General features: G+C 44.8%; 1 protein-coding gene across 16 annotated transcripts in view; it reads right to left on the bottom strand.

The window, feature by feature from the left end:
- The window catches only part of KIF1B (kinesin family member 1B), a 1,461,559-nt gene that overhangs the window by 924,129 nt on the left and 512,506 nt on the right, over positions 1-24,924 (bottom strand). The window lies entirely within an intron of this gene.

Raw genomic sequence — 24,924 nt, 5'->3', positions numbered from 1 at the left:
GGAGGGGGTAGAGTACTCACGACCCTCTGCGCCGGTGTGATGTCCTCCAGGTCGGAGTCGTCGGCCTCGGAAGCGCTGACGATATCTTCCTCCTGCTCGGTGTGTTGTTGCCCCGAAGCTCCGGTGTAGTCTCCGAAGATGTCCGGTGGAGCCGAGGTCGATGAGAGCCCTTCGATCCCGGATGGTCTTTTTCGATCGAAAAGACTTGCAGGCGGGGCAGTCTCGAGCCTCGTGTTCGGGAGAGAGGCAAAGGTTACACACCTGATGGAGGTCGGTGTGGGGAAATTTAGACCCACATTTTAGGCACTTTTTGAACGGAGTCCTTTCCATCGGCCGGGACCGGAGTCGAGGAGAGCCCGAAGGCCGGTGCCGATGAGTGGAATCGAGAAAGTGCTTCTAAGAGAGATGAAGAAGATGATTGATGAAGAATCTCGATGGACGAGGATTTTCCGTCGAGGCTGGAACTGGAGAAGTTCGAAGCCGGAGCACGGAGTATCACATCCGAGCCCGATGGCGGAAAAAAACAATCTGAGGATGGAGCCGAAGCCCATGCGCAGTACGGACCGAAGGAGGAGTCACCGAACTCGTGACTTCCAAAGACTGTCCAAGAACAAAAACAAACTGCAAACATCCGGGCCCAACACCAGATGGCGATCTATGCAAAAGTGTACAATCTGCAGCTCATATGCCTCGAACATGTATATATATATTCACTGAAAAAAACATAGGTTTCACACATGTTATAGTTAGCTGGACATTTCACTCGTAAAATCCACTGCTGATGACGTCACATATTACATCACTGTATTCACTAAGATACTGTTAATAAGTCAGTTATACCATTAATTTTACAAAAAAAAACCATCCATTTAGACACTTATTTACCCATTTATTCTTCAATTAACCTTTAGATATACATATATAAAAAATATGTATTTTTCAGAAAGACACATATTCACTGGATGATGTCATCAGTGATGTCATTTGAGATGTCATCAGTGATGTCATGAGTGATGTCACTGACCATGTCATGAGTGATGTAATATGTGACGTCATCAGCAGTGTATTGCGGTCGCGCGAGTTATAGTTAGCTGAACTAACTATAACGGGGGAATTTCAATGGTTTTTTACGAGTGAAATGTCCAGCTAACTATAACATATGTGAAACCTATGGTTTTTTCAGTGAATTTGCAAGGTTTTTTAAATGCTAATTCCGAACTATAACGTGTGTGAAACCTATGGTTTTTTAAGTGAATATATATATACACTCACACACACACACATATAAGTATATGCGTATATATGACTACATATACAACTTTCTAGCACTTAAGAGGACGGTGGATAGTGCCCAAATAATAATAATCTTCGAAGTAATGCTAATATTAACAGCAAAAGCTTGAATACCAAACAGTGCATACATTACTGGTATTAGTTAAGAAAAAACATAAATAGATACCTGTATTTATACATATATAACTTAATCTGTAACTTCCTTTTTTAATAAGTCCTCCGTTTAAGGAGGCTTAACCTTTATTTAAATAGGTTTCGTAGCACTGCCTGTCCCACTGATGCATTGGCACGCTGTGAGGATTGCAGGCAGTAATGCTGCGCAAACATGCGCAAACATGTGCGTTGTTTTCCACGTTGCAGCTCTACAGATCTTTTCAAGTGGCACTCCGGCAAATAGTGCAGCGGATGTGGGAACTGCCCTGGTGGAGTGCGCCTTTACAATTCTTGATAAAGGCTTACCAGCCATGTCGTGGCAAAACTGAATTGCGCTCGCTATCCATTTGGCGATAGTAGCCTTAGAAACTGCAACACCCTGGCGGCTTTGTCCAAAAGCTACGAATAAAGCTACGAATAACTGATCTGACTTGAGTAAAGCTTTAGTCCTTTGCAAGTAGAACTTAAGGCATCTCTTCACGTCCAGAGTGTGGAGCGCTCTTTCTGCAGGCATCGAAGGATTAGGAAAGAAAGCTCTCAACAGGACAGGTTCCTTCAAAAGGAACTGAGAGGGAACCTTAGGGGTGAACTTAGGGTTTGTTCTAAGAATGACCATTTCCTCAGTGAAGCGCAGGAAAGGATGGGATATAGTGAAAGCCTGTATCTCGCTAACCCTTCTTGGCTATGCGAGTGCCAAGAGAAGGGCTAATTTCCATGTTAGGTACTTAATGTCTGCCTTATGGGTGGGCTCAAAGGGTTGCTTTAGCAGTTGAGATAATACCACATTTAAATGCCATTCTGGGGATGGAGCTTTGATGCATGGGAAAGTTCGAAACAGTCCTTTCATAAATTGCTGCACAATTCTTGAGGACCATAATGATGGAGATTTAGGTGATCATCTGTATCTAGATATAGCAGCGAGAAACTTTGACTGAAGAGTGTGCCAATCCAGATTTCGTTAGGGACAGCAAATAAGGCAAAACCTCTTCTGCAGCAGAGAGGAAAGGATGTACGTTATTACGCTTGCACCAAAGATAAAACGCTTCCATTTTAGTCTGCAAGTCTTATTGGTGCTGTCAGCACAGGATCTCACAATTATATCGTTGCACTCTTGTGCAATGTTTAGATCTTTGAATTCAAAGAATTCAGGAGCCACGCATGTAGTTGTAGAGTTTAGCTGGTTCTGGGTGACTTATTTGGCCTTGACTTCTGGTCAACAGTGTTGGTGTTCGCAAGAGGCAGATGGGTTGAGCTTTCGACAACAGGAGAAGTTCCATGTACCAATGCTGTCTGGGCCACCTGTGGGCTATCAGTAGAATTCGTGAACACCCTGAGTATCAGAGTAATGGGGGAAAAAGCATATGCATAGATCCCTGACCAGCGCATTAAAAGAGCATTCCCCAGAGAGTTTGGGAGAGGAAATCTGCTTGTAAAGAATCGGCATTTTGAAGTGATCTGGGTCGCAAACAGGCCCAGCGCTGGTTTTCCCCAGATTGCACATTTTCTGTCCAGTTGGCTCTTTTCCAGTTCCCACTCGTGGCAACTGCATTCGTCCTGCTCAAAGCGTCCACCTAGGTATTCCGGAGACCTGGAACATGCTCCGCTGTCAGGGAAATTTGGTGTAGCGTCAACCAGTTCCATAACTGTAGGGCGTACTGTCAGAGATAGGGATTTGGTGCCTCCCTGCTTGTTGATATAGAACACGGGTACTCATAGTACAGCCTTCCTTGGCGGCCCGCGGACCTTGCAGACATCCTACCTGTGTTTTAAAAAAAAAAAAAAAAAAAGCTGAGGGCTGACACACACACGAGGTGAGATGACAGAGGGAGGGAGGGAGAGGGGCAGTCTGGGGGAGGGAGAGAGGCAGTCTGGGGGAGGGAGAGAGGCAGTCTGGGGGAGGGAGAGAGGCAGTCTGGGGGAGGGAGAGAGGCAGTCTGGGGGGGGGAGAGAGGGAGACAGAGGCAGTCTGGGGGAGACAGAGGCAGTCTGGGGGAGACAGGGAGGGAGACAGAGGCAGTCTGGGGGAGACAGGGAGGGAGACAGAGGCAGTCTGGGGGCGACAGAGGGAGGGTGACAGAGGGAGGGAGAGGGGGGGGGGGGGGAAAGGTGTGTGTATGCCGGATCTGGTGGCTCAGTGGACGAAGGCGTCTGCTGCAGGGACCTGTGTTCAACCTCATGGTCACAAATTTTTTTTCTTTAGCTCCGCCCCTCCCCCTCTGACTCCGCCCCCACCGGTGCGGAACTCGGCCACAAACCCCACTGTAAATGTGGCCCCCGAGAGAAAGTTTGTGAGTACCCATGATATAGAACATACTTGTGGTGTTGTCTGTGCGGATTAACACAGATGGTCCCTGGATTCGAGGCAGGAAAGCCTGAAGGGAGAGAAAAATGGCTTTCAATTCCAACCTGTTTATGTGCATTTGACGTTGAGCAGCGGAACACTTCCCTTGAACTTGCAAGTCTTGTAAGTGTCCTCCCCAGCCTTCCATAGTCTCATCTGTTGTTACTATGTAGTCTGGCGTAACCGGGAGAAAGGACAGACCTTGGAATAGATGTGTTTCTTGCTCCCACCATTGGAAAGCCTCCTTCATACGTGGTGTGACATTTACCACGTTATCGAAAGATCCGGTTGTTTGAATCCATTGGCATTGTAATTCCTTTTGTAGTGGCCTCATTTGTAAGCGAGCTAGTGGCACTAAATCGATTGCCGAAGTGAGCATTCCCAGCAGAGACTTGAGCCCTCTCACAGAAACTCACTGGTTTCTGGAAAGTTTGAGTGCCAATGCTTGAAGTTGTTGTTGTCTTTTCTGACAGAGGAAGGCATTGTTTTGAATGTTGTTCAAGCTGGCTCCCAGAAATGTCATTATAAGACTTGGGTGGACAGATGATTTTTGGTAATTTATTGAGAGCCCTAGTTTCTGGAATAGAGTTAGAGAATCATCTGTTGCAGCTTCGACTAGACGAGCTGATGGGGCCTTCAGCGGCCAATCGTCTAGGTATGGGAATACCTGATGACCTTTGTTCCGTAGAGCTGCTGCCACCGGAGCCATAAACTTCGTGAAAGTTTGTAGGGCCGATTTGAGGCCAAATGGAAGGACTCGGAATTGATAGTGGGTACCAGCCAGTGTGACCCGTAGGAATTTTCTGTGCTTTGGAGGTATCGGGACATGAAAATACGCGTCTTCTAGATCCAATGAAGTCATTAAATCGCTGCTGTTGAGGCGTCGAAGGATGTCTGACAGCGTGACCATCCTGAATGTTTGACTTTTTATGGATTGGTTTAATTTCCTGAGGTCTTAGATAGGCCTCCACTCCCCCAATATTATGGGAATAAGAAAAATGCTGGAGTAGAAACCCTTCCTCCTCTGAGGAAAAGGGACCTTTTCTATTGCCCATTTCTGGAGCATGATCTTTGATTCCTTTTTGAGTAAGTGAAGACGAGGGGGGGGGGGGGGGGGGGCGATCCCCTGGGGGGTATTGGGAGGTATTTGGGTAAACTCCAAAGGGTCGCCATAAGAGATTAGATCTAGGATACACTTTTCGGACGTGATGTTGCGCCACTGTTGAATATGCTTTGAAATTTTCGCACTGGTTAGGGAGAAGGGAGATGTAACTAGTACCCTGTTGAAATCACAGCTTGCGATTGGAGTTGCGGACCCGTGCCCCTGTCTTTCGTCTGGAGCCGTGTCTGGAGAAACCAGCCGCTGTAGGTTGGCGGTAAGACTACTGCTATCCTTGCCGATACTGGGGCTGGTAGGACTGATAAGTCTGGGCACGTTGGTAATTTCCCCTGTATCCTGAAAAACCACGGCCTCAAGCTCTCCAAAAGGGTACCTTACGGTATTGAAATGTACATATCGCTTTGGCCATATCCGTATCCTTTTTAATTGCAGTAAGAGCCTCATCAATGTGAGCACCAAAGAGGCTATTGCCATCGTAGGCCGTGTACAGAACTTCTGACTGTACTTCTGGTCGGAAGCTTGTTGCCCTTAGCCATCCCTGGCGCCTGAGGACGGCCGCACCCGCTAGCTGCGGTAAGCTGGTAGTGACAATGTCCATTGCAATGTCTATTATTTCTGACGCTGCTCTTTCGCCCTCCGCCAGTATCTTAAGATGGTCTTTCATTGTCCCCTTTTCGGACCACATTTGTCCATCACATCGTCCCAATATGGCTAGAGCGTTCGAAGCTCTTACAGAGATAGTTGCCACTGAGAAAAAACGTTTTCCGATGGAGTCAAGACGTCGACCATCCTTATCCGGTGGAGATGTGATGGGAGTAGAAGGATTCTTTGAATGCCTCTGGGCTGCCTGTGAAATCACAGTCAGGCTTTGGATGACCCGTGAGACATGCAGGAGAGTCTTCTGGGGCCCTATATTTTTTTATCGCGTCTCAGAAGCACGGGAACCACTGAAGCTGGCGTTTTCATCACTTTGACACCCTCTTGCCAAATGTGATCAATTATTGGTATTGACCTGATTGTCTTCCTAGATTCCTGTTTAAAATCGTACAGAATACAGTCTGATTGCTGTACAATTGTGGGCAAGTGGAATCTGGTAGTGTCTCGGACCATAATATTGTGGGGGTGCAAAGTTCAGGGCCTCTAAGGGTGGCACAATAAGTGTTGCAGCCCTTCGAGGCCTTCCCTGGCCACAGTGCCCTTGGTACCATATACTAGGGACTGACCTGTGGCCAAAGAGTGCCATTTGGGTTTTGTTTTCCATGCAGTTTAGGGAAAGAACATAGGCCCTGGGTACCTGTTTGGCAGGAACCTAGGGCACACTCAGCCAAAGTACATCAGCAGTTCAGCAAAGAGTGGGGGCAACCATGCAAAAAAAAGAGCACTTTCTTACAGATACCAGAAAGTAAAACGAGTAACATCCTTGGCCCTTTTCCTGTTGTGGCATTAACCCCACTCTCTTTGCATAGGAATGACGCCACATACTGTTGCACTATGGCCAAGTAGTCTGGAGGGAAGAAGGGGGAGGGGGGAATAGAGGGTGGAGCCTGAAGGAAGGGAAGGGTGTAACCCATCTTTACAACTTGTTGGACTCACTGGTACAGAGTAACGATCTTCCAGGATGGAAGTAAGCAAGACACCCACCCTCCCACAGGCTCAGAGTGGGTTTGCTAGCGCAAACTATGTCTCCTATACTAGTGGGGTGGGAGAGGAGGAAGGTTGTTAGGTTGATCCGCAGCCTTTTCTTCTGCCTCTGCTGCTATACTGTCTGAACAACAGATTAGGTTGTTGCTGGTTCTGTGGCTGATATTGCGGTCACTGACGAAAGGAAAATCCTCTCAAAGAAATGCTCAAAACTGGTGATAGTCTTGAGGGAGGAGTTAGTTGCAGACCAAGAAAGCGAGCCATAGCCTTATTGGTCTTAAAATGCTCCAATCCTCAATAAGCCTTATTGCCAAAAACACATGACTCTTCGAATGCCAGTTAGGTTAGGATCTCCTGGACGTCCCCTAAAAAGTTAGATGTTTGTAGCCAGGCATGTCTTTGAATAGTGATAAAGATGCCCATTGCCCGGGTCACTGAATCAGCTGTGTCCAGTTCTGATTTAAAGATGGGTTAGAAGGCATTTTGGCTGTCATGAATGGACTCTTAAAATGTTCCCTGATGTCCTCCGGAACATGAGGCACCACCATCTGTGCCATATTATCCAGGGTATGGCTTGTAAGGAGATAGCTGGCGTTAAGTGACTTTAGGGCTATGCTCCATGCAGAGAAGGTCCTTTGCCCCATGCTTCTAGGCACTTAGATTCCATGTCAGATGATGCAATCAGGAAGGCTCCTTCCGAATCTACAGTGGAGCAGGAAGTCTGTATGACCAGACACTCCGGCGAAGTGTGTTCTCAGAGGAAGGGCAGATTACCTGGAGCAGGGCAACAGCGAAATGCTACAAGCCTGTTTACCCCTGGGGAGGAATAAGGTTTCTTCTAGGCTGCCAAGATTGGTTCCTAAAGGGCATAATTGAAAGAGACAACAGGTTCTACTGCAGATGGCCCTCAGTGAAGATGTTGGTCTTGGAATTTCTCAGAAGCTGCAGATCCAACACATGACCAAGAGGATGTGGCCTAACAGCTAAAGCAGTCGACCTCAAAGCTGGGGAACCAGGTTCGAGTCTCGGCAGGGACGCTCAACATCCTGTGATTCTCAACAAATCATGTAATCTACCTGTGCTTACCAAAAATGTATGTGTCCATCTGTAACGTAACTGGTACTCATGTAAGGTGCTCGGATACCTTTTGGTCGAGTTTGCGCAATATAATACTCCCAAAAAAACTTGAGCAACCTTATGCATATCTTTGACAACTTCAGGCATTGGTGGACCAGTGGGTAAATTTTACACAAGTTCTCCAGGCCATTGGGAGAAGAGACCTTGAAAATCTTGAGCCTCATTTCCAACAGTCACAATAAGGGTACATGTTCAGAAGATCAGAGTCCATTCCAAAAATGTCATGGAGTCAATTCCTATGCTCTTCTACTAGAACAAAACGTTGAGCATCCCTGCGGGATCCGTTTAGAGGAACTGTGTCAGGCTGCGGTGCCGGTGGAGCTGTATCTGGCGTCGGAGGTGGTGGTGGTGGAAGTGGCAGAGGTGGCAGCAGCAGCGCAGTGCTCAGCTTCAGCAAAACTCTATAACATAGAGCCGGGTCAAAGGAATGTGGCATCAGCACTAGATCCATTGGTATGGCGCTGAGAGATGTCGGAGCCAAAGACAAAAATGTGGTATTCATTTGATTTCCTTGGCCCAGAAGGAGCATCAGGCATATGTTTGCAAAATGCTGCCAGGTCCAAACCCATTGCTCAGAACTTAGGAAAGGCTAGCAACAGATTCTTGGTGAGTGAAGGTCTTTTATAGCCTTGAGTTGCATACTCTCACAGGAAGCACAGGCCCTGGACTCTTGGTCCAACCCCAGCTACCAAAGACAAACAAAGACAGTCATTCTCAACAAAATCCAGGATAGAGGCCGAAATATCGGTATCATAGCCTGAATATCTTGGACTCGCCATTCGGGGAGGATAGGCCCCAAACTGCACCATGTCCAGAACAGCTCTGACGAAAGGGAGCATCTGAGAGGGTGTCAGGTGTGACTTAGGCACTTTGACAGTGAACCCCCAGGGAAAGCAGGAGCCTGGAGGTGGGAGAGGACAGCCTGGGGCGAGCTGGCCTTCAACAGCCAGACGTCGAGATGGAAGAGTTACTTACCTTCGGTAACAATATATCTGGTAGAGACACAGTCTAGCCACAGATTCCTTAACTTAGAATATTTCCCCAGGAATCAGACTGGATCCGGAAAATCTTTTTTCCCCAGCAATACCTATGCACGCCGGGAGGTGGCATCGCCCGGCTCCGTCCTGACGTCGCCCATGGAAGTGACGTCAATGGAGCCATATAAGCCCCACCCGGCGTGCTGACGTCAGTTTTCTACAGGAAACGTTTCCGCGCCACAATGCGGAGCCATGACAAAAACTGCGATAGCAACATGAGAAGGCAGTGAAAAAGAATAGTTACTTACCTGTAATTTGTGTTTCTCCAGTATTGGTGTCTTTCATAGATTCACATGCCTGAATCATTCGCCGTCGTCAGAGTGGGAGTCCCACGGTACATAAAGCAATAATCATGCATATAATAACCAAAAAACTTTGGTAACCTGAAACCAGGAAGTAAAGTAGCCTAAGCTACAAGGAAAAAACACTTCCACACCTATGACTATCACAGTTATTATGTACAGTCCAAACTGCAGCCAATCAGGCGACAGCACACACCAGAATGTTCTCCTTAGAGGCTCAGGCTCTCAGATTTTCTACCGCACGTCGTGTGAAGGGAGTCTCCCTGAGCTCTGCTCATTACTTCACAGTTTTTTGCGGGTTGTTTGATTACTTCAAGATGTCCACTTCTAAGAGGTCTCTCTTTAGGTCTTGTGAGTCCTGTGGAAAGCTCCGGCTCTTCTCTGAAGATCCTCACAAGAAGTGTATCTACTGCCTCTATCCGGAACATGAGGTGAGGGATTGTAAGATCTGCAGGACCTTCCCTCAGAGAACCCTCAGGGATAGAGAAGGGAGCCTACCAATACATCATAGCCTAAAAGCCTCAGAGGGGAGGTGGGCGGGTTGCATGTGAATCTATGAAAGACACCAATACTGGCGAACCACAGATTACAGGTAAGTAACTATTGTTCTTCTCCAGTATTTGTGGTGTCTTTCAAAGATTCACATGCCTGAATCAGAGTAGATAGCAGTACGTAACATCATGCTCATAAGACGCTGCTTTCGTATCATAGACAATATATATATATTTTATCAAACTGTATAATTATAGAGGAATACATGTGTGCTTCAACATATGGAGAACAATTTCAAGATAGAAAGAGTAATGAAAAGCGTCTTATAGAAAAGCATAGTGGAGGAGGGAGAACAGAGGCTCACCTTATTTGAACAGATTGCGCAGAACAGCTTGTCCCACTGATGCATCTGCATCGCTTGCTGCTTCCAAACAGTAGTGTCTGGTAAAAGTGTGTCTGTTAGACCATGTTGCCGCTTTACAGATCTGGTGAAGAGGCACACCGGCAAAAAGAGCTGTGGATGACGAGATTGCTCTTGTAGAGTGCGCTCTTGGGTTCGTTTGTAATGGTCTTCCCGCTTGATCATTGGCATAAGCAAATTGCAGCAGAGATCCAACGATCAATGGTTGGTTTTGAGACCGAATATACTTGGCGTCGTTTGCCATATGCCACAAAGAGTTTGTCTGATTTGCGTATTGCTGCTGTCCGTTGTAAGTAGAACTTGAGACATCTTTTGATGTCAATGGAATGCAAAGTCCTTCCTGCAGTTGTGAGCGGATTTGGGAAAAAAAGTCTTTAAAATTATAGATTCATTATAGTGGAAATCCGCCTGGACTTTTGGCATGAATTTTGGGTTAGTGCGCAGCACTACAGATTTGGATGTAAATTGTAGAAAAGGTGGATGAATAGTGAATGCTTGGAGGTCACTAACTCTTCTGGTTGATGTCAAAGCTAGTAACAAGGAAACCTTCCAAGAAAGGAACTTTAAATCCACCTTGTGAATGGGTTTGAAAGGGTGCCGCATCAGTTGTGTAAGCACTATATTAAGGTGCCAAGAAGGAGGTGGACGTCGGATAGGGGGGGGAACATCCGGAACAACCCCTTGAAGAATTGTTAAATGACTATTTGAATAAAGAGAGTTAACACCATCCTGCCGAAACCTCGAAATTGCCGCCAAGAACACCTTTAGCGTAGAATGGGAGAGGCCAGACTGCCAATTGTAGAAAGAATGGTAGAATTTGTTCTGGTCTTGCCTGAATAGGGTGGATATTGGCAGACTGACACCACATGCGAAACCTCTTCCATTTCAGTTTGTAAGTTTTAATCGTAGCAGGTGCTCGAGCATTAGCTAAAACCTCCTGACAGTCTGGAGGAATATCTAGGTGTGCAAATTCAAGGTGTTGAGGAGCCATGCCGCTAATCTCAGCGATGCTGGGTCCGGATGACAAATTTGTCCGACCTGGAGGGTCAGAAGGTTCGGAATTGGCAGGAACTGGATGGGCTCGCACTCTGAGAGGAGGAGAAGTTCCGTAAACCAGTACTGGCGAGGCCATCTGGGAGCAATGAGTATCATGCGGCAAGGTTGTTTCTTGATCTTGCGTAGAACTCGTGGAACCAACGGAATCGGTGGAAAAGCTTAGACATATATTTGTGACCAATTCATCAAAAGCGCATTTCCAAGCGAATCTTTGTGGGGAACCCAACTTGCAGAGAATGGGCATTTGCGGTTCTGGCTGGTTGCAAAGAGGTCTAGATCGGGATGCCCCCATTCTTGAAACACCCTGTTTAGGGATGGTTGGTGCAGTTCCCACTCGTGGTTTAATGTTGTGGTTCTGCTGAGGGAATCCGCCAGAACATTGGTGACCCCTTGGAAATGAATGGCTTTGAGGCTGATTTTGTGACGAATCGCCGAATCCCAAATCTCTTGAGCTTGCCGAGATAGCAGGGCCGACTTTGTCCCGCCCTGTTTGTTCAAGTAATGCATACTTGTCGTATTGTCCGTTGGTATTAGTATGGATGTTCCTTTGATGATGGCCCGAAAAGATTTTAGAGCTAAGAATATGGCTCGTAACTCTAGCAGGTTGATATGCCACCTTCTTTGTTCCAGAGTCTACCTGTCGTAGACTGTCATCCCCTGAAGGTGTGCCCCCCATCCCTTGAGGGAAGCATCTGTGATTATGATAAAATCCGGCACTTCGACTAGAAATGGACATCCATATTTCAAGTTCTTTATCTTGCTCCACCATTGAAAGGCTTCCTGCATCCGAAGAGTGATGCGAACGATGTCCTCGAACGATGCCGAAACCTGGAGCCATTGAAGGCTGAGCTCTTCCTGCAGCGGCCTCATTCTGTAACGGCAGTTGGGAATTAGAGGAATACAGGAAGAAATCATTCCTAGGAAGGACTTGTACAAACGGACTGAAACGCACTCTTTTGACAGCAATGAGCGCGCGAGATTGCAGATCTTGACTTGTCTTTCTTTTGAGACAAAGGCGAGGGTCAGTTTTGTGTCCAATGTTGCTCCTAGAAAAGTCCTTCTTTGTGACGGAGTCAGATGAGACTTTTTGAAATTGATGGAAAGACCCAGAGACTGGAAAAGTAGCAGGCACTTCTGAACATGTTCGGATGTCGTTTTGACAGAATTCGCCTTGATAAAGCAGTCGTCTAAGTGCGGGAAAATTTGAATGCCCTGCAGGCGAAGGTGTGCGGTGACAGGCGCGATCACCTTTGTAAATACCCGGGGTGCTAAACGGAGTCCAAAGGGAAGGACCCTGAATTGAAAGTCTCTGCCAGCCACTCTGAACCGTAGAAATTTTCTGTGTCTGGGAAGGTTCGGCACATGAAAATAAGCGTCCTGGAGGTAGAGGGTGGCCATGTGACCCCCCGCCAAAAGTAATTGTAGAATTTCTTGAAGTGTTAACATTCGGAAGGACAGCTTTTTAAATAATTTGTTGAGGGCGCGAAGGTCGAGAATAGCGCGCCATTCTCCCGACTTTTTTCGGATGAGGAAGAATCTCAAATAAAATCCTGTTCCTCTTTGTAACAGAGGGACTTTTTCGATTGCCCCCTTCCGGATCATCAGATTTATTTGGGAAAAAAGCTCTTTGAGATGAGCAGGGGGTGGACCTTTGGGAGGAGAGTTTGGGGGGATCTTTGTGAATTCCAGAGACTGGCCTCTGGCTACTATATCCAAAACCCACTTGTCTGTAGTAATTTTGGACCAGTTCGAATAGAAGTGGGATATTCTTCCTCCAATTCTTGTATGGGGCAATGGCAGAGATGGTGGCAGTTGGCTGACCTCATTGTTTTTTATTGAACTCTCGTCCACGAAAGTATTGCTTCTTTCTTGACTGCGAATAGGAATTACTCCGCTGTCCATAAGATTGTTGCCTGTAGTTTTGGAATCTTTGATTAGTTTGGGAGGATTGATAAGAACGTTGTTGGTTATATGCTCCCCTGTTGGTGAAGGATCCACGTCCTTTGGCAGCACGGAAAGAAGACTTTCGAAACTGCAGGCTACCAAGAGACTTCGCCGTCTTTTTAATGGCCTGAAGGGCCTCATCAACGTGTTGTCCAAACAGAGACTCTCCATCGAATGGCATATCGATGATCTTTGTTTGGACCAATTGACGGAAAGACGTTGATTTTAGCCAACATTGTCTCCTTAATACTGCCGCACCCGCAATTGTCTAAACCCAGTGGATGCTACATCCACGGCTGCGTCGATGATTTCAACCGAGGTATATTCTCCCTCCTGTAAGATCTTCAAGGCCTCGGACTTTGAAGGCTCCGGCAGCATATTAATGTAGGGGGATATGTTGGACCACATTTGACGATCGTATCTCCCTAATATGGCTAGGGAGTTTGCAGCCCGAACCGTCGTCGCAGCCATCATGGAGACCTTTTTCCCCAATTGAGTCTGCCATCCCTGTCAGGTGGAGCTGATATAGGAGACGAGGGATTCCTGGCCCGTCTCTGCGCAGCTTGGGCGATGACAGAGTCGGCTTTAGGTTGGCCGATGAGACATGCCGGTGAGTCGCTTGGTGCTTTATATTTTTTGTCCAACCGAGGTAAGACTGCTGGGAGAGAATTTGGTGTCGCCATGCTTTTTAAGCCTTCTTTCCAGATAAAATCTATTATTGGAATTGTTCTGATCTGTTTTCTCGGTTGGTCCTTAAAATCATAAAGAAAGCAGTCATCTTTCTTAGCTTCCATTGGGATAAAAAAATCTTTGTGGCCGTCTTCATAAGGAGATGAAAACTTCCGATATCCACCGGAGGAGAGTCCACAGGGGCCGGAGCGGTCGGTGACGGAGTTTGGATTTGATATTCGTCCCACTCCGACAGCACTGAATGGTCATCCACCTCTCCCTCTTCCCTGTCATCATCAGTTGTATTTGCATCATGAGAATGACGAGATGGCAGTGGAGAAGGTGGTCTGGGAGATTGGAAAGAGGGTATGGGAACCCTTGGCATAGGCGTCGATGGAAGAGACTCCGCCGATTCCGAGGGAGGAAAACACCGATAATAGTCCTGCAACATACTGTAAATTGTTCAGCAGTTCTAAAGGCATTTGTGCTGAAGGAACTGAGACAGGAGGTGGAGGTTGAGGCTCAGTACCTGGATCTTCCTCCTGGTCGTCATCCTGATATTTAATAAATAGTTCTGATGCAGTGCGGAATCTGTCATCTTCTCCAGATTCGTCCTCCTCCTCCTCCTCCTCAGAATCTAAGAGCTGTTCCAGCAGCTTTAATGGGGATAGGTCTTCCAAAGAGGAGCCACGACGTTGCAGAAGAGAAGCCGCTGTTGAAGGCTGAATGGATGAAGCCGACGCTGATGTTGCAGTCCAAACCTGCAAATCTGTGCAGGAAGATAGAGGCGTCGACGAGTACGCCGTGGACGGGGCCGTCGACTATGGCGGTGGCGGCAATAAAATGTTCGCTGAGGAGGAAGCAGTCTTCGACGACGAGGCAATTTTCGTCGACGAGATGTTAAACGTCGACGAGGCAATCTTCGTCGACGAGGAGGTAGACGATGACGAAAGTTTTGTCATCGATGAGTCGGTCCTCGTCGACGGGGCAGCCGTCGACGGTGTGGTTGTCTTAGTCGACGAGGTGGCCGTCGACAAAGAAGTCTTCGTCGAAGGGGGGCGGGCGTCGACGCAGCAGTTGTTGACGAGATCTTCTTTGGCCTTACCGTCGACGGAGCGGAGACGAGAGAGGACACCTCCTTCGTCGACGAGATGGGTCTGACAGCCACAGAGACCAGCGTCGACGGAGACGAAGCAGACGTCAATCATCTTCGGTCTCGGAGACGAGAATGTAACCGTCGACGTTGATGTAGCGTCGACGAAGGAGCCGTCGACAACGCCGTCGACGATGGCATTTTTAACTGAGGTAAATCTTTGTCAGGAAATCTTTTATTTGTCAGAGACTTTCCTGATTTCCTCAGGGGCGTAGTAGGCTTGAATCTTGAAGGTGGAGAAGCCTTCTTAGATGAAGTAGAAGAAGACTGGCCAGAGCCCTTAGCAGGCTGAACTTTCCTCAACACCTTCGCCCCAGGAGAAGATAATTCTTCTTCAGCCATCCTCTTTCTGGAGGATACAGAGGACCCAGAGGCTGCACTTTCTACCTCAGATAAAGGGTTGTCTTTGTCCTTAATCTTCTGTAGCCAAAGAAGTAGGCGCCCTTCTCTATCCCTGAGGGTTTTCTGAGGGAAGGTCCTGCAGATCTTACAATCCCTCACCTCATGTTCCGGATAGAGGCAGTAGATACACTTCTTGTGAGGATCTTCAGAGAAGAGCCAGAGCTTTCCACAGGACTCAAGGCCTAAAGAGAGACCTCTTAGAAGTTGACATCTTGAAGTAATCAAAAAACCAGCGAAAAACTAAAGTACTGAGCAGAGCTCAGGGAGACTCCCTTCACACAACGTGCGGTAGAAAATCTGAGAGCCTGCGCCTCTGAGAACATTCTGGTGGGTGCTGTCGCCTGATTGGCTGCAGTTTGGACTGTACATAATGACTGTGATAGTCATAGGTGTGGAAGTGTTTTTACCTTGTAGCTTAGGCTACTTTACTTCCTGGTTTCAGGTTACCAAAGTTTTTTGGTTATTATATGCATGATTATTGCTTTATGTACTGTGGGACTCCCACTCCGACGACGGGGAATGATTCACCTAAAAACTTCGACGGAGTGGAGAGCCAAAGGGCTCGAAAGCCGAACAACACCCCCTGCGCCAAAGGAAGGTGCGAGAACATGCCACCAACCAAACACTAGGACGGAGGGGAGGCCGGAGGGCCCCACGTAGGAGAACACACCCTACCCCAGAGTGAGGTGCGAGTGCACACCTCCAGAAGACCAAGGCCACCAGAAAGAGGGGGCCAGTTGGAAAGACACCATATGAAAAGGTCTTCGCAGAGTGGGGCAGATGGGCAGGCGTTAAGGAATCTGCGGCTAGACTGTGTCTTTACCAGATATATCGTTACCGAAGGTAAGTAACTCTTCCATCTGATAGAGACATCTAGCCACAGATTCCTTAACTTAGAATAGATACCAAAGCCGTATCCCAGACGAGGAGGGTCTGCGAATCAACCAGCAAGTTCCAAGAGAACAGATTTGTCCAAAGTCTGACGAAACACGGTGGGAACCGCAATGCCACTGCAACCGACATTAGACCCAGGAAACTCCGTAAGGAGCATGAACAAGGGACAGCAAAGACACCAAAATCCGACAAGGGACCGTGCGAGACCTCTCTCGCCCAGACACAGACGAAAGGAAAACAGAACTAGAAAGATTAGTGCCAACGTAAGAAATAATGCAGTGATTCCTTCAAAGAAGGATACCAGCACCGGTCCCTATGATCCAAGGGAAACGAAGCCCCGAGGGGCAAAACAACATGACTATGGTAGAGCATACAGTCTGAACATACACCACAGTGGAAGCCGCAATAAAACAGGGGACATTCCGAAGACTGTCCAGCTAAGAACAGGAGCTGCAACATGAGGCTCATGGGTGTAGGAAAAAAACCACCGGAACAAGTGACAACAGTGGCAAGGCATGCAGCCAAAACGTACCAAAAGGTACCATTGAGAGGGGATAACCTGTAAAGCCAGGAACACAGAGGACTCCATCCTGAAGGAAAGAGTAAGCAAGAAGGCCTGATACTAGGGCAAAAAGAACCTAGTATGCGAGCACCCCAGTGGCGTGCAGAACCTACGACATGCACACAAGAGACAGGAATGTTGCCACACATATGAGAAGTGATAAATCCGAAACCGGGGTTGCTCAATCGGTACCACTGCACCGGTGTGCGGCAGAACAGTCAGAACACAGAAAAGGCAACAGTTCCCCGATGGGGAAGAAACCTGGTCGCCAGTGAGGCAGGCGGACACATAGACCACGATACTGCCAGGAAAGCATTGAGAGAAGGCACAGACAGAAGCCTGTCGCCAAAAAGCATACACCGCCATAGACCGACACAGTCTACCAACAAGGAAAATGTAGAGAAGAATACATGCACAGTAATGCTATCTAAAGAAGCACCTGTGCCAGAATGGAAGTAAGAACTCCCACCCAGAAAAACATTCGGGGTGGAGCGCAGAGCCATTGGCAGAAAGGCATAGACAAGAGCCATTTTTCGAAGAACTAAGAAACAGGCACAGGGCAGGAACGGACAAACCGGACCCCCTGTCCTGCAAGAAGCAGGGGACCGGAGACCCTACCAAGGATGTGGGGTAGGAGGCAACATACAGCCGAGACTGAGCCGGCGGGAACTCCCCTTGCCCTAGGCAAGAACCCGGACAGTGCCTGAACCAGAAGAAAAGATGTAGAGCGCAACCTGTATGCACCAATACGGCAAGTATTCATAGAATACACAAGAGACTGTTCCTGAACGGAACAGAGGAACCTAGCCCCCAGGGGCACGTGTCCACCTGCAGACAGGCAAGACGGCCAAAGCAAGGCCGCAAGAACACGCCAGGAAAGAACAGACGTGACAGAACTCCAACGAAACAGAAGGGAAGGACACTCCCACAGAGGTGGGGATGTATTACGGACCAACCGTAGACAACCAATTTTAACCCCCAGAGAGAAACCAAGCCCATGGATCTCACCAGAGGAGACATATTACAACAGTAGGAAGAGTTTACTTGCGGCAAACGTTCCTGGGTAAGGAAGAGTAGCTGTATAACAGCCAACAAATACCCCACATAGAGTAAGGCACAAACCTACAAAAGAAGGGTCCCTCTTGCGACAAGCTCGTAGGCAGAGGCTCAAAAGAAAGGTCAACACAGCTCAACCAGTTGTACCAGAATAAGGAAATAACACGGCTTAACAGCCACACAGCCCAGAACATCTGTAACCCACAATGGTTAACAGTAAGAAAGGTGACACCATCACGAAACCAAAAATCCTCCACGAGGATCAAAATCTGGGAAGACAATCAAACATAGACAGGAGGCGCCTGACAGCTGAATCAGCGTGGGCATCAAAAAGAGTGATCCCATCAAATGGTAGATCTCTAAGCCGCTCCTGAACATGCTCTGGGAAAACGCCATCGCGTAACCACGCATGGCGGCGCATGACAACTGACCTGGCCATAGCACGACCCACAGAGTCAGTGGTGTCCATGGCAGACCGAATCGAAAAATGCGCCATATCATGGCCATCACGGATTAGGCGGGCCACATCAGCACGAGAGCTCTCGGGCAAGGAGGGGAGGAGCTGCTCGACAGCGTCCCAAAGGGTAAATGTAGCAAGAGCAAACACACACAACGTGTTCAGGGACCGGAGTCCCGAGCTGGCGGATGCAAACACATCGCAGCCACATGACTCCAACCACCGAGATTCATAACATATAAAAGCTCTCTCCTACGTAGCCACGGTAGGGGGAGAAAGCAGGCCAGAATCCAGGAAGGTATCCAGACCCTTGGCCTCACCCAATTCCTCATAACAGTCCATTTGGTGCTCAGGCTGGTCTTGTAAAGCGTCAAGTGATCCCTCCTTTTTTTTTTTTTTGAGTTCAAAATGTTTTATTAAATTTTCCATAAGAATGAACAAATACAGACAATACAGAAAATTTTTTATCACAAGCGAAAATACCTATATAAAATAAAACATTTCTAAAAGCAATTCTAAATACAGTAGTTAAAGATGTATATATAATCAATTAGAAGGAGGGAAGATAAACTAAAAAGAAGGGAAGGGAGGGAGCCATGAAGAGTTGCAATGTCAACTTATTAGAAAAAGGAGCTACATTCATCATATAAGGCTTTAAATAGAATGACTGTAAAACGGTGAATCAAGTATAAATATACAATTATAAAGATAAGTATACATCTATGGGTAACCAAAAAGAGTGAAACAAATTAGAATTGTGATTGATCCCTTTCAGGGATAATTGAGCACCTCTTCTTGTAAAAATGACCCATGACCACCAAGCATGAACCGATAAAGACGAAATATCCTTCCAGCAAAATGTAATGGACTTTAAAGCAGCTGATATTAGGAAGTTAAACAGTTTACCTTCTAATTCAGTTAAGTTATGCGTAAGACCAACAGCTTTACATATTAATATTTTGTAAGAAATAACATCATGAATATGAAATATTTGTTGAATAATATCCCAAACATCAGACCAAAATTTAAAAATGAATGGACATTCAAAAAGCATATGTCGTAGTGATCCAGGGAGTAATTTACAATGCCAACAAATGTCGTCTTGCATCAGCTTAGCACGAAATAAACGCACTGGGGACCATAAACAATTAAATAAAATATAAGAATTGGTTTGGTAAAGTGAAACAGGCAGCCATCCTGAAATACTATTAAGCCAAACAGTCATCCATGTATCGTTGGACAAAGAAAGGGAAAGCTCATCATTCCAAAATGTTGAAATAATATTTAAATTGTTTCCTATAGAATTAGATAATTTTTTATATAAAATAGAGACAGTATGTGATGACGTAGAGATAGTTCGAATATATAGTGCTAAATCTGCTTTAACATTAAATGGAATACCATGAGGGAAGGAGTCTAAAATTGAATTACATAACGATTCATATTTAATAAAATCAGATTGAGGTAAACTAAATTTCATTTGTAAAGCTTCAAAAGAAATAAAAACATTGTCAAAATAGATATCTTTAAGATAAAAGATACCAGCTTTAATCCAAGCATTCCAAAAAGTAACATTTCTATTCAATTTAATCACATTACTATGCCATAATGACATATCTTCTGTATGAATCATAGGGATCAAAAAGATTGAATCCAGGTCATTAAAAATGAGTTTAGTGGATTTAATAATAACCGATTTATGCACATATATTGACCTATTGGACATTGTTAGCAAGGTGGTCAATGGAAAAGGATCCACAAGAGACTGCTCTATATGAAACCATGTAGGTTGGTTCTTTAAAGAGGAAGGAGGAAACCATATGGAACTTTGTTTCAGTATAAATGCTTTGTGATATAGAAAAAAGTCAGGCAAGCCAAATCCAGCATTGCATTTAGGTACTTTTAATTTTTTATAACCAATACGAGTTGATTTATTATTCCAGAGAAATTTGGAGAGAAGTCTATCAATGTTTTTATAGAATTGTAAAGGAAACTGAATAGGAATCATAGCAAGTGTATAAAAATTTTTAGGAGCAATAGTCATTTTAATGGAGTCCATTCTACCCCACCAAGAGAGGTGAAGTGAAGACCATTTAGACGTTTTATCTTTGATATAATTCAGAATAAAATTACTATTTAATGTTAATGTTGCTTTTATGGAGGACGCAAATAGAATCCCAAGATATTTTAATTTATCTTTTTGCCACACAATATCAGCCATGGGTAACATATCAGGAGTACAAAAAATGTTTAAAGGGAAGAATTCAGTTTTATTAATATTAAGTTTATAACCAGAAACCATGGAATATTTTGTAATAATTTCTAATAGGGCAGGCATTGATGATATAGGTTCACTAATAAATAACAGCACATCATCAGCATAGGCTAAAGTTTTGATATTAATCTCCTTAATCTGAATACCTTTGATATTAACACAATTTCTTATATGAGTAAGGAAAGGTTCAATTCCAATGAGAAATAAAAGTGGAGAGAGGGGACAACCTTGTCTTGTGCCTCTAAAAAGAGAAAACTGACTAGATACTTGGCCATTAATAAATAAACGAGCAGTAGGGGCATAATACAGAGCAGAAATCATGCGTATAAACGAAGTACCAAAATTAAATGATAATAAGGTTTGAAATAAAAATTGCCAATGGATTTTGTCGAAAGCTTTCTCTGCATCTAAAGCCAAAATTCCTGCGGGGGAGCTTAAAGTGGAACTCTGTTCAATAATGTGTAATAAGGTTCTTGTGTTATTTGTAGAATATCTATTCTTCATAAAACCGGATTGGTCAAGATGTATAATAGAATCCAATATAGGGGCCAGTCTAGAAGCAAGTATTTTAGCATACAATTTACAATCTTGATTAATTAAGGAAATAGGGCGATAATTTGAAACAAGAGTGGGGTCTTTATCTGGCTTAGGAAGTACAATAATTAAAGCATCAGTAAAGGAACCTGAGATCGTTCCTGAAGAACCAAAAAAAGTAAAAAGTTGAAATAAATAAGGCAAAAGTTGGGACTGGAACTCTTTATAAAACTCAGCTGGGATACCATCTGGGCCAGGGGATTTTTTTTTTTTTATGGATTTAATAGCAGCTAAAATTTCCTCAGTAGTAATGGGTAAATCTAGCCCAAGCCTGTCCGAGTGTGAAATTTTGGGCAAATCACATGTATCTAAAAAAGAGTCCAGTATGGAAGGATCATGAGGATCAGGCTTATTATATAAAGTAGAGTAAAAATCCCAAAATTCCTTAACAATATCATTATGAGATATTGCAATGTTACCATTAGGGCCATGAATTGAGGTAATTTGCGTTCTATCTTTTTTTATACGTAAATAATTAGCTAAAAGCTTCCCAGATCTGTTGGCATTAAAACGGAACTTAGCCTTAGAATTAGAAATTTGAATGCCAGCTCTTGTACTAAGGATTGAGTTAAATTCATATCAAAGCTTTTGTAGCTTAACTTTAAATTGAGGATCATTTGATGAAATAAAAAGCCTTTCAAATTTCGCAATTTGTTTTTTTAAACACCTGATACGTGCGTTGAATGTTTTATTTTCATAGGCCATAATTGAAATAGTTACACCCCTAATGTAAGCTTTAAAGGCGTCCCATCTATTGACCATGGAAGTGGAACCTTCAGGATTGAGTAAAAAATAGTCTTGAATAGCATTTAAGATTTTAGGCTTATTAAGCTCATTAAGAACAATTCCAGTATTCATACGCCATCTAGTTTGGTTTGCAAAAGTTGAAGTTAAATTCAGAACAAAAGAAATCAAGGCATGATCTGAGATATCAATATTACCAATCTTAGGAGTCTTGACAGATTGGACTAATTGTGTGGAGACTAAAAAATAATCAATTCTAGAATGCGAATTATGTGGATTAGAGAAAAATGTAAAACATTTTTCTGTGGGAAAGTGCAAACGCCAAATGTCAACTAACTTGGTGGTATGAATAAATGACTTAAAAGCATGAAAAACCTTAGGAGGGCGAAATTTAGTACTAGATATTCTATCCAATAATGGGTCAGCAATAACATTAAAGTCACCTCCAACAATTAAAGGAACTTTACCCAACTTTAGAACCTCGGTGGTAATATTAGACCAAAAAAGAGGGTCATCCGCAGTAGGTCCATAAACATTGAGCAAAAATATGACTGAATCATGAATTTTAATTTTAGCTATAATATATCTTCCATCTGCATCCGAAATTTTGCTTAAGACTTGGCAATGCAATTTTTTCGCAACAAAAATAGCCACCCCATTTTTTTTACCAATAGCAGGTGATGAAACAATAGTATCTACCCATTTCTTTTTCATATAATTTAAGATGTCATCTATATGAGTCTCTTGAAGAAAACAAATATCTGCCTTACAACTACCTAAATAATCTAAGATTTTTGTACGCTTAACTGGATGACGTAAACCTTTAACATTTAGTGAAACAACTTTAATATTGTGGATATTAGCCATAATGAAGAGAGAAAGAAAAAAAAATCAAGAAGAGGAGAAAAAGAAAAGAAGGAGAACAATAATGAGAGAAAATAGTAGCTCCAGAACAAGTAAAAGGAGGTGAAAAAATTAAAAAAAGGAGAAAACGACAAACAGGGTACAAAAATATCAAAGATGAGACGCACATACGCTCAACAAGCATGACCTAACCGTTGGAGCCCAATGTAGTAATGACTCATTAACCTGTCAGAAAAAAGGAAATTAGCTATAATCAAGTATTAGAGTCATGAGTATCCATGGATTGCTGTGAACGTTGATCCAAAAACTGACGCAAGTCCTCAGGACGTTGAAAAGATTTTGACAGATTGTCTTTCCAGATACGCATTGTTGAAGGGTCAAAAAGACCATATTTGAACCCAAGACTTCGCAGTTGAAGCCGAAGAGTAGAAAATTCCTTGCGGATTGAGACTGTTTCCTTGGCAAAGTCTTGATGAATAAAAATGTTATTCCCATTGACCATTAAGGAAGGAATCTCTCGTGCTGCCTTTCGAATCAAAACCAAATGATGATGTCTGAGGACTTTGAAAATCATTTGACGGGGTTTGGTATGTTGAGGATTGCGATGTGAAGGGATTCTATGGGCCTTGTCAATCTCAAATTTTTCTGGAAATTTAATTTGTAGAAGCCCAGGAATCAAATTTTCCAAATACAACCTACAGTTGCCACTCTCCACATCCTCTGGTAAATTAAAAATGCGTAAATTGTATTGTCTGTTACGATTTTCCATCTCTAGGAGTCGGGTAGACAAAGGAGATATTTTAGCTACAAGAGGAGTGAAAGTCTCAAGCTTAGCCTTATTATCGTGTATTTTAATTGCAGTATCAGATATTTTCATTGACATACTCGCCATTTCCTTTCGAACATTTTTAATCTCTGAGGCAATAGAATCTGTGTTAACACGAAGCGCTTGAATTTCCTCCAAAATTAAGGATAATGAAGGTTCTGCTGACTCTACCGCCTTTGATTTAATTGGCGGAGGTGAAACCTGCTGCTTTCTTTTAGGATGAATATTTTTATTATCCATGTTGATTTAGTAGCAAAAGTAGGATAATAATAATAAAAATAAAATAAAATATCAAAATTGCAAAAATAACAGCAACAACGCAAAAAAAAATGAAGGAAAAAAATACTGCAGCAGTAAGAATATCCTTATTAAAGCTGGTGCAGCAGCTATAACAGGCTATGGGAGTGGCTAGGCCCAAGCCAGGCCCTTTCCTGAATGCTTGCTCCGCCCCCTGACAGACAAAGCTGGGAATACCTGAAGGGAGAGCTGGAAGCAGAGGCTGGACACTGGAAAACGCCTCAAACACCGTCCAAATTCAAAGAAAATCTCAGCAATCGACAGGTAAGATGCTCAGCATTCAAGCGACCTCATTTGCGCTATAAAACTGACAGGAATCGTCGTTTTTAACGAAAAACGGGCGAAAAAACGCCGGAGCTCACTACACGGCGGCCATCTTGTTTCGCGCGCTCGCGCGTCTCTCCGTCAAGTGATCCCTCCTAATCTTCATCCATTCACAGCCCCTCAAAATAAGGCTGAGGAACGGACTTAGGACCCAAGGGTGCAGTCAGCACAGGAATCCGTGTCAAAAGGGACCAATCCGGGTGTTCAGGGATAAGAATCGGGCTGGAGTCGCTGGGGGCTCCCAGCACAGGGGCTGACACCACTGGGGACGTACCAGGAGGGTCAGGTTGCCCAACATGAGGCATATGGCGTTATAGAAATCTTTAAGCTGGGTGGGGTTCACTCCCGCCCCAGGAAATGCAAGAAGGTGTGGAGCCGACCGCAGAACAAGCATGGAGCGTCAAGGCTCTTCCCTTGCATTGGCCAACGGACGGGAAGATGAGGAAGCATGTTTCAACTTCTTTTGTTTATGCCTTTTACTTACCCGACCGACTTGACTACTTCGAGCAGGTGGACGAGGACTTAGGACTCCCGGAGCGGCATCTGGACCTTCCTCTTGGGACATCTAGGGTGAGCGCGACATGGAGTCGACTGCCAGGCTGCAAGCAGCTTTCAGTCATGATCACGTGCCAGGCACCAGAGACAAAGTAAGTGTGGATCCGTTACTGGCATGGTTTGAATCCAGAAGTCTTCTTTGACAACGATGTAAAAACGTACACACCAAAAATCCTCAACAAAATGTTGAAAAAAGTGACAGAGGGTAGCTCTCTTCATAGATCTGCGCTAGCTGGTACGGAAAGAAAAGAACTGACGTCAGCGCACCAATGTGGCACCTATACAGGTGATGCAGATGTCACTTCCGTTGCGGAC

Source organism: Triturus cristatus, chromosome 1_2 (assembly GCF_964204655.1).
Source record: "Triturus cristatus chromosome 1_2, aTriCri1.1, whole genome shotgun sequence".
Lineage (NCBI taxonomy): Eukaryota > Metazoa > Chordata > Amphibia > Caudata > Salamandridae > Triturus > Triturus cristatus.
The sequence above is the reverse complement of the archived record's forward strand: the minus strand, read 5'-3'. Positions and strand labels throughout refer to the sequence as shown.